Source organism: Erpetoichthys calabaricus, chromosome 3 (genome assembly GCF_900747795.2).
Source record: "Erpetoichthys calabaricus chromosome 3, fErpCal1.3, whole genome shotgun sequence".
NCBI lineage: Eukaryota > Metazoa > Chordata > Cladistia > Polypteriformes > Polypteridae > Erpetoichthys > Erpetoichthys calabaricus.
The window spans coordinates 188,746,652-188,756,550 of NC_041396.2; the positions used below are offsets into that span (position 1 = coordinate 188,746,652).

The following is a 9,899-nucleotide window of genomic DNA, read 5'->3' on the forward strand; positions in this document are numbered from 1 at the left end:
AAGAGATGGTTTCAAAGTGATTAGCTGCTGTATGGCTTTTACATTGATATCTTCAGAGTCTTTGAACTGGAAGTCAAGAAATATTTCATGCACTGTAAAAGGATTCAAACCAATTGCTGAAATTATCATGACTGCCTGTAGTTTGGAATTATGTTGAAAATAAACATAAGTTTATTTTTATTACCATGAAATCTTAATCGGAAAGTAATTAATATAAGTTTATTGTTATGTATTATATCCAAGTTCTTTAAAGTGGTTATTGTAATGCCTTTTTTTTAGAAATCAGCTTCAGATTGTGGGTGTGTTTCCTCGGGTGCTCCGATTTCCTGCTCCAGTCCAAAGATTTGCATGTTAAGTGAACTAACATTGCTCAAATGGCCCCAGTGTGTATGCGGAAGTGTGTGTTCTCCCTGTGATGGACTGCAAAACTGTCCAGGTGTGCTGTTCCTGTCTCATGCCTAGTTGTTGTTGGGATACGCTCTAGATGCCCCATGACTATGTCCTAGATAATTAGGTTAGGAAAACAAAATCCATTGGTAAAATTACTTGAGAATACAGGGGCTTCATTTGGTCATATTATAACTGAAATAAGGATTCATAAGCCTTATACTGAAGTATGTAGTATTGCAAGACATGTTATCATCTACTTAAACCATCAACATTATTTTAATATGCCACAACACAGAATTAATAATCACTTTATTATTGCTCTGCACTGATAGTATTTGACTAATAAATGAATTATAAGGGGCACCTAATCTGTGTTACCCAGTTATTTTCTTACCCAGTTATTTTCTTACCTTGAAAAAAGCTGAGAGCAAGAGGAAAGTGTGGTTAATTATATTTGTATTGATCCATTTTAATAAGAACAAACATACTGTGAAAGTAGCAAAAGCTCTTCAACTCCAAATCTCAAATAGAAAAGTCATAGTTTGATGTGGTTAAAGCTTATGTTGGTGACAAGAAGTTCTTCCAGTGCATATCAGAGTACTCTGCAAAACTTCACAGGAATTTATATTGTTAAATAACTTACCTAGAAACAGATTTACTCATTCTAATTATACCATCACCAAGAAACTCTACCAAGCATGTGGCCAAGCCCAGCTGCAAAAGGAGGATGGTGGTCAATCTGCTAAAACAACCAGAACAAGGAAACTAGGGAAACCAGGCTACTGCATCTGGGGCAGCCTATGTGCCAGCACTTGAGACCCAGGATGCTGGTGAAAAATGGATAATTAGTAGAAATAAGAAATTCATTATGCCAAAAATGAAGATTTGAGTAGCCGCATAGAATGTACAAACTGGACATAACATTAGCCAAAAGGAAATCATTACGTAAGAACTATCGAAATGCAAAATATCGATAGCAGCATTATCTGAAATGAGACTCACCTAATCTGGGACAACGATCATCCAACTATTGATGAAACAATGGCCCTCTTCTACTCAGGGGGCAAGAAATGAGAAGCAGGCATAGGATTCATGGTGGACAGTCGAGCCATCAAAAGTGCAGTTGTTTTTCAACCAATATCAAGCCAGTTGGCAGCACAGAGGCCAGCGCTGATCAAGCCAAGGATGAATTTTACACATAGCTTCAAAATGTACTGAACTTGATTCCTATAACCGAGATGACCATTCTGCCCGGCAATTTCAACACCCACATCTGCACCGATAGGTCTGGATGGGAAGCAGCATTGGGTACATTTCAACATGAAATAAATATAGCGTTATGCACCTGTTGTCCTTTGCCACATCAAACGACTTGGTCGTAGGAAATAGTATCTCCTAGCACCCACACCAGCTCACATGGTGTAAGCCATCTGGGAAGGATTCAGCAGTATTTGACTGTGTTTTGATCAGTTCACAATTCCGGTCATCACTTTAGGATGTATGCGCCATAAGGGGACCAGACTGTGGATCCAATTATTACCTTGTCCTGGCCACAGTGTGGCTACACCTTCAATGATTCAAGTGCAAACAACTACCCCAAGCCAAGATTGACTGGTCGCACCTGTTGGACTCCACCTGCAAGCGAGAATTCCAGTTGGCCCTTTCCAAACGATTTGTAGCATTGGATCCACTGGACAATGTGAATGCAGAAGAAAAGTAAAAAGAAAAAATATCTGAAACTATCCTGAAATGTGCCAAACTACTGTGCCCCATTACCCGCAGTTGAACGCAACCCAGGATCTCAGACCAGTGCCAAGATGTTGTAACAAAATGAAAACAGGCAAACTCTATTGACAGCTAAACTGTGAGGTTTGTCAGAAGATGAGAGCAGAACGGGAGGCGTACTGGAACAAAGTGGCAGCCAACCTGCAAAAAGCAGCATCCAAACATGAGTACTGCACCCTTTACAGCACTCTCAGAACACTGAGTGGCAAGACCAAACACTCTGGGAAACTCTGAAGGCATTTTTAAGAGGACAGATTATTTCATATCTTTCTCACAAAAAGAAACTGGAAACCAAGAAGGCATCTGAGTTAATCAGCGAAATTACCATAATAGATCTAGAATACAGCAGGACTTCAAATGAGGTGCTTAACAGGAAAAGACAGGTTTTGCAATCAGAATTTAATCTTTGACTACTAAAGAAACAGAACAGCTCATCTTTAAATTGCAACATCATTATTATGAACATGGAGACCAATAAGATCATAACCTAACAAATCCACCACAGGAACTCCGCAATGCAATAACAGCAATTACCAACACAGACAGAGACAAAATTACTGACCATAAAAATATAACTTACACTTACATTTAGAGAGTACTATAAGTCCTTATATTCCTCTCAGATTAAAGAAGATAAGAAGCAATCTAAGGAGTTTTTTGATTCATTACAGACACCACAGTTAGATACTCTTACTGGTGTGGAATTGGATAAACCTCTGACACTTTCAGAATTACTAGATGCTATAAACTCAATTCAAAGTGGAAAAGCACCTGCCCTGATGGCTACCCAGTGGGATTTTATATAAAAAAAAAATTCAAATAAGTTAGCTCCACTATTATTAGCAAAGCTGATAAAGGCTAAAGACAATAAAATTCTACCTTAAACTTTTTGCCAAGCATTAATTACCATCTTTCCTAAGAAAAATAAGGACGTACTACAATATGCATCATACAGACCAATCTCACTTCTAAATAATGACATTAAGATACTCTCCAAAGTTCTAGTCAGATGGATTAAGTAAGTGACACCTCTGTAACATAACAAGACCAAACAGTATTTATTAAAGGCAGACACTTCGACTTTTGTTTAATATAATACTTTCACCCATTAAATCTAACACCCAGAGATCTTATTATTTTTAGATGCAGAAAAAACATTTGATATGGTCACCACTTTACACAAATTTGGGTTCGGCCCAAACTGATATGCATGGATCAAACTACTTTATACTAGTCCAAAGGCCTCAGTTCGTATTAACAAAATTATTTCAGACTACTTCAAACAAGAACGTGGTACTTGACAAGGATGCCCCTTATCACCTTTGCTCTTTGCAATCCCCATTGAACCACTAGCTGTATACTTTTGAAATGCATCAGAGATAATGGGGATTTTCAGAGAAGTACTTAAACAGAAAATATTACTATATGCAGATGATATGGTACTATGTATATCTGACTCATAAAATTCTGTGCCACCAGTCATAAAAGCAAAAGCAGATATTCAAAAGATATCCGGGCACAAAATCAATTTGAGTAAAAGTGTGCTTTTTCCAGTGAATTTTCTAGCACACGATATTGGACTGGACACCTTCCCATTTATCTTAGCAGTTTAAAAATCTAGGTGTAAATATAACAAGTAAATATAAAGCTCTTTTCCAACAAAATTAAACTACTATAGACATAAATAGGTAGTGTATTCTCCATTTTACATTAGCAGGAAAAATCAACATTTTTAAGATGAACATCCTTCCCAAGCTTCGTTTCCTATTTCAAAGCATCCCTACATACATTAAGAAGTCATATTTTAAGAAATTAGATTCAATCATAACCTCATTTATCTGAAATTCAAAACATCCATGCATACAAATAGCAACTCTTCAATGACCTAAAGTAGAAGGGGGCATGGTACTACTGGCACTACTTAACTTTATTACTGAGCGGCATTTTTTACAAGCTATAAAGACCTGGACATCAACACAAATCAATGAATATACACAAGCCTGGTCTACAATAGAAGTAAAATGTTGCAGTACTTCTTTAAATTCCTTGCTTTGTGCCCCAATTAATAGAAACTATTGTCAATACACTAATAATCCAATTGTGCTTCATTCTTTCAGAATATGAAAGCAATGAAGGAAGCACTTAAGACATTTTTATCTGTTGCACTGCTACATGACAACCACCTTTCTCCACCCTCTCAGACATATACAGTTTTTAATGTTGGAAAATGTCCAGGATTAAAACACTCAAGAGACTTATACTTAGATAATATATTGTTCGTACGAACAATTAGGCTTCAAATTTAACTTCTCATCAACACAATTCTTTCACTTATTTCAAGCTAGAAACTTTGCTAAGCAGAACCTGCCCAATTTTCCTCACCTCCCACCTACTTTATTTCCGGAAGAAATATTGATCAGTCTCAGACTCAGATAGCATCTCTACTATTTATAAAAATATTTTAAAGTCCTTTCCTTTCAAAGAGTCCAGGGTACATTGGGGAAAGGATCTGTCACTTAGTATTTCAGAAAAGAATTAGAAGGCAGCCATGCACAGAATACACTCTAGCTCCACATCATTCAACTTAATTTTTTTATCGAGTGCATTTATCTTGTTTAAAATTGTCCAAAATGTATCCAGGGCAAATGTATCAACCTGTGAACATTGTAATCTAGCTCCAGACTCACTGGGCCACATGTTCTAGATATGCACCAAATTAACAACATTTTGGACAAAAAAAATGAATGCCCATCAGACAGCCTTGGTGTAACAATCACTTCGAACCCATTAACGGCTGTGTTTGGTGTACTCCTAGACAGGCTTAAAGTAGAGATGAACAAACAAACTGTAATTGACTTTACCTCATGACTAGCATGTAGACTTATCTTGCTCAACTGGAAGAATCCCTCCCCACCACTTTCAAGTCAGGGAGTAAGTGATGTTCTATATTACTTGAAATTGGAAATATCAAATTTTCACTTACAGGATCTATTCAGAACTTTTTTTAAAATATGGCAGGATCTCATTAATAACATTTTAGAATAAGCTTCCATTTCGAAGAAAAGAATACTCTTCCTTTCTTGCTGCTTAAAAGAGTAGCTTTGGTTGTTGGCTCTCCTCTCTTTCTCTTGATTGGGGGTTGAATTTTGCTTTATTAAATTTGAAATGATTGTATGGAATGTTATCTACTTCTAATTTTAATCAGTAAAAAAAAGTTTGACATTTCAGATATAAATGTTTATACATAAGGTGGGGTGAAATGGTAGCATGACCTGCAGCCTGTATCACTGTACGTCTTTATGAAGTGTCTCCTAGGAAATAAGGCTTGCCATGCATATACAGGTATTATTTTATTATTAATACTCAGAATTCTCTATTGCCACATCCCAAGACTTTCTTTATGTTAAAGTGCTATTTGTTTTCATTTAACTTCACGCTGTAAACCTCCGACTATAAATATAACCCAAGGTCATGTCTCTTGCAAAAATTCTCAGATGACTCTGCATTAATGGGGTATATTATGTTGATCATACAGAGTATAGGAGTTAGGTGGAGGACTTTGTTTCTTGGTGCAGAAATAATTGTCTGCAACTAAACATCAGCAAAACCAAGGAACTGGTTATTGACTTTCACTGTAGCAAAAAGCCTCTAGGTCTGGTCATTACACAGGGAGTGGATGTACAGGTGTTGCGCTCCTAAAAGTACTTGGGGTTCTACATGAATGATAGGTTGGACTGGTCTCCTAACACAGAGTAACTATATATGAAAGGGAACAGCAATCTCATCCTCTCCATAGGAAACTGTGCTCCTCTAATGTTGGTAGTGACATTCTTCATATCTTCTACAACTCTGTGATGGCCAGTGTGAATTTCCATGCTGTGGTGTGCTGGGCAGGTAATGCCACTTCCAGAGAAGCTCACCAAATCAACAAACTAAAAGAGCAAGCTCAGTTAGGGGACACACTCTGCCACCCCAGGAAATAGTAGCAAAGGAGAGAATTAAAACAAAACTGACAGCCATTATGGACAAGGCTGCACGAGGTATAAACGAACCACACGCCGTAGCGCAACGTTAGGGGCAACAGTTTCAAACATTCTATGATCTGCTTCTCGTAAGTGAAAGACGGCACATGGCGGATGTTAGCCGACTTGCTGACCGCAACGTTAGGGGCTTCAACTCTGGCGCTGATGATAGAGATTCGATTTCCGAGAGGGGATGCAGTGACTGTGTACGCCTGATGAGCCCAGAATTAGGGAGAAACACATGTCGCATACTCTTTGCATTATTTGAAAGTAAACTATTAAAACCATTCTATGATCAGCTTCTGGGAACAGAAAGAGGGCACGTGGCGGATGTAAGGCAACTTCCTGACCAACCACAAGCGTAATCTGGCAGGTAACCACCCATACAGTCAGATTGTGATTCAGAAAACGAATGCCATGAATGTAATTACCACGATCTACATACTGTCAAATAAACGAAACACACGCCGTAGTGCGACAGCTGTGAAAAGCGAGGTTCACAAAAAAACAGATCCTTAACAAATTGTTATTGGTATATTTTCGATCCGTTTAAAAAGGTTTTCTTTTCTTCTTAAAAAATTAAAAGCAGTACTTCGCCGCAACGAAGCGTGAGAATTTGGCTATATATATCTGCTTCTCGCAATTAAAAGAGGGCACGTGGCGGATTTTAGACGACTTCATGACCAAACATAAGTGTTACCTGCCAGGTAGGGTTACCACTTTTAATACAAAAAAATAAGGGACACATACTGCAGCGGGTGCCACATCCCAGTGCCAACACTTTGCAGACTCTACTTAAAAGACCCGCCCTCCTCACTGGACAGTTAAAAAGACCAATCAAACTAACGATGACATCAAGTATTACCCAATCAAAAGTAGGAAAGGAGGCATCTTCATAAAATGCGTGTGGGATGATCTGCATGAGACGCTGCTTTAAAAAAAATGATAAAAAAAATACGGGACAAATCCCGTCCCGTATTGATTCAAAACGGGACGTGCAATTTCATTCTCAAATACGGGACGATTCCGTATTTTAAAGGACGGGTGGCAACCCTACAGTGCCAGGTTACCACCCATACAATCAGATTGTGATTCAGACTAGGAATGCAATGAATGTAATTACCCCGATCTACATACAAGGCGAAAGTCTTGCAACATTCAAAGATGATGGTTTGGGATAAGTACACCATAGAACATAAAAGAGCTTATGAAGCCTTGAACCGAAAAAAGCAAGATCTCAGAGATCGTAAAAAAAAAAAAAGGAGGTAATGTCGTTTTACTCGCTGTAGATTTTAGTCAAACATTACCAGTTATTCCACGAGGGAGACCAGCAGATGAACTCAACGCGTGTTTAAAATCCATGCTTCTCCCACGCTCGGTTATATGTCGCGTGTTCTCGGGTAGGTACACCAAAAAATGTATACATTTAAGCATGTAATGGGCAAACAAAAAATGAGGTATACCCGAAGGCACTGCAGTAGTACTTAATGTAACTTTACTTCTTAAATGTTAATGTTTTACTGTTTAATAATTTATACGCTTCTTATATGTTGTTCAAATTCTTTTATCAAAATACCAGTGACAGCGCAATGCACGATAACGTGGAGTGAATACACCATACGCATCCGCCCACGGCCGCCCTGGTGTGCGCAGATAGGAGTTGATTCTACAATAAAATAAAATAAAGATAAAAAGAGTAATACAATCATCACCCATAAAGCGGATAGTAGACGTGACGTACTATATGTGTACCAGATTTCAAGTCAATAGGTGAAACGGTTTGCGAGCTACAGGTGATTTAAAATCCTGGACAGACAAACGAATAGCCACGGTAGCAAATTACAGAAGAAGATTTTACTGTTTAATAATTTATATTTATATGAAATGTGCTTCTTATATATTACTTCATATTCTCATATGATAATGATGTTAATGTTGTTTATATTGATTTCTATGTTACTGAAACTGCATGTATGTGTGTATATGTATGTATACATATATATATGTGTATACATATATATGTGTATATATATATATATATATATATATATATATATATATATATATATAATATATGTGTATGTGTGTGTATATATATATATATATATACTAGCAAAATACCCGCGCTTTGCAGCGGAGAAGTAGTGTGTTAAAGAGGTTATGAAAAAGTAAAGGAAACATTTTAAAAATATTTGTTGTTGTTATGTGTTATTTCTAAGACCAGTTTTATTTAAAATAGAGGGATTTACCATTCTATTGTCAGAGAACAGTCAGTCAAAAAGCTGGGGAAATGGTATAGGTCCAAGGTTAATGATAGAGACAGCATAAAGGAGATGCCGGACCAGGTACACATTTGAACTTAAAATAATACAGAGAACTGGTCTTCCAGGCATGTTTAAAGCCTTGATATAACGTGCTCCCCCGACTTATGTAGCTACTGTTGGTTTATAAGGCACATCTTACAACAATACAATTGTTGGAGAGGAAAATTAAAAATTTCTTTGGAAAGTGGTAGTTATTCCCCAAAAGTTTCTGTTCCACCTTTAATTAAAGCAAGTGGAGAAAACTACAACTATGATTAACATTGGATAGTGAAAGAAAATAAATGGCCACTAAAGCATGAAAGGTAATGATGATGCTGGGCTGCAAAGATAACAGGGTACACCAAGCAGAAATCAATATTCAGCTGCAAGTTGTCTGCCAGCAAAGCACTGAAATAAGTGAATGTGAAACAGGATAAGCTTGGTCTGGGCTGTAATACCAGGTCATGTAATAACAACACATGCCCAGAAGAGTGCCAGGGCATTTTTTCATTTGGAGGTCCTGATTTGAGTAAAAGAAGATATACAAGCTAGAAGTATATCTATTTTTGTAATAAATTCTTTATATAAAATTAAAGGAAATTAAAATGCCAGATAAAGAACCAAACACAATGCAAAGTAAACCCAAACTGCCCATTTAATTGAATTTAATATGCAGTATAAGGGAGTGTAATTACAGACTGATGGGAAACCAACCTCAGAGGATTGAAGGGCTTTACCACTTTACAGGCTGCAAAGTGTACATAACATATAAGCCCAATAGTATAACTCTAAAACTGAAAATGAGACACCTGCATTGCCCTTATCCCTGCAGACAGTATATTTCAGTTTGGGTCTCCTAAACCCAAACTGGATAGAAGAGAGAAAACCACTGACCAATATGAAGTAAGAGGGAGTAGAGGAATCAGTACAAAGTTATTTCTATTAACAACATTCATCTTCATAGTGGTCAGATAGGACTGAAAAGACACTAGGATATTTAACCTGACTGGATCAAGGATTCAATGCTTACAAAGATACAAAATAAGTTTTAGCAAGAAATTTCTATTTTATCACGTATCATGTTTGCCACTGAACAGAGCTGTAAAGTTATGAAAAAGTAGATCTGAATATGCACCTGATTTATACTCATAAAACAAGACTCAAATATTCAGTTCAAAATATTAGTTGGTGCTGCTTTGGGCTTTATGTGTCAAATTGTCTAAACTGATAATAGTGCAGCTCACCGTATATAACACTGGCTCATTCACCTTGTGATTATCTTTTCTGATACACCATATAGATCTGCAATCTGTTGTACTTTTAAACAGCACAAAAGGAAGTGTTCTATTGACTCAGCTGGAATGTCAAAGGATGTGCGTTCAGGGCAGGTAACCTAGTC

The 9,899-nt window shown here is 37.2% G+C and overlaps 1 protein-coding gene across 3 annotated transcripts in view; it reads right to left on the minus strand.

The window, feature by feature from the left end:
* The window catches only part of armc2 (armadillo repeat containing 2), a 222,293-nt gene that overhangs the window by 105,072 nt on the left and 107,322 nt on the right, over positions 1-9,899 (minus strand). The gene's annotated exons all lie outside the window — the stretch shown is intronic.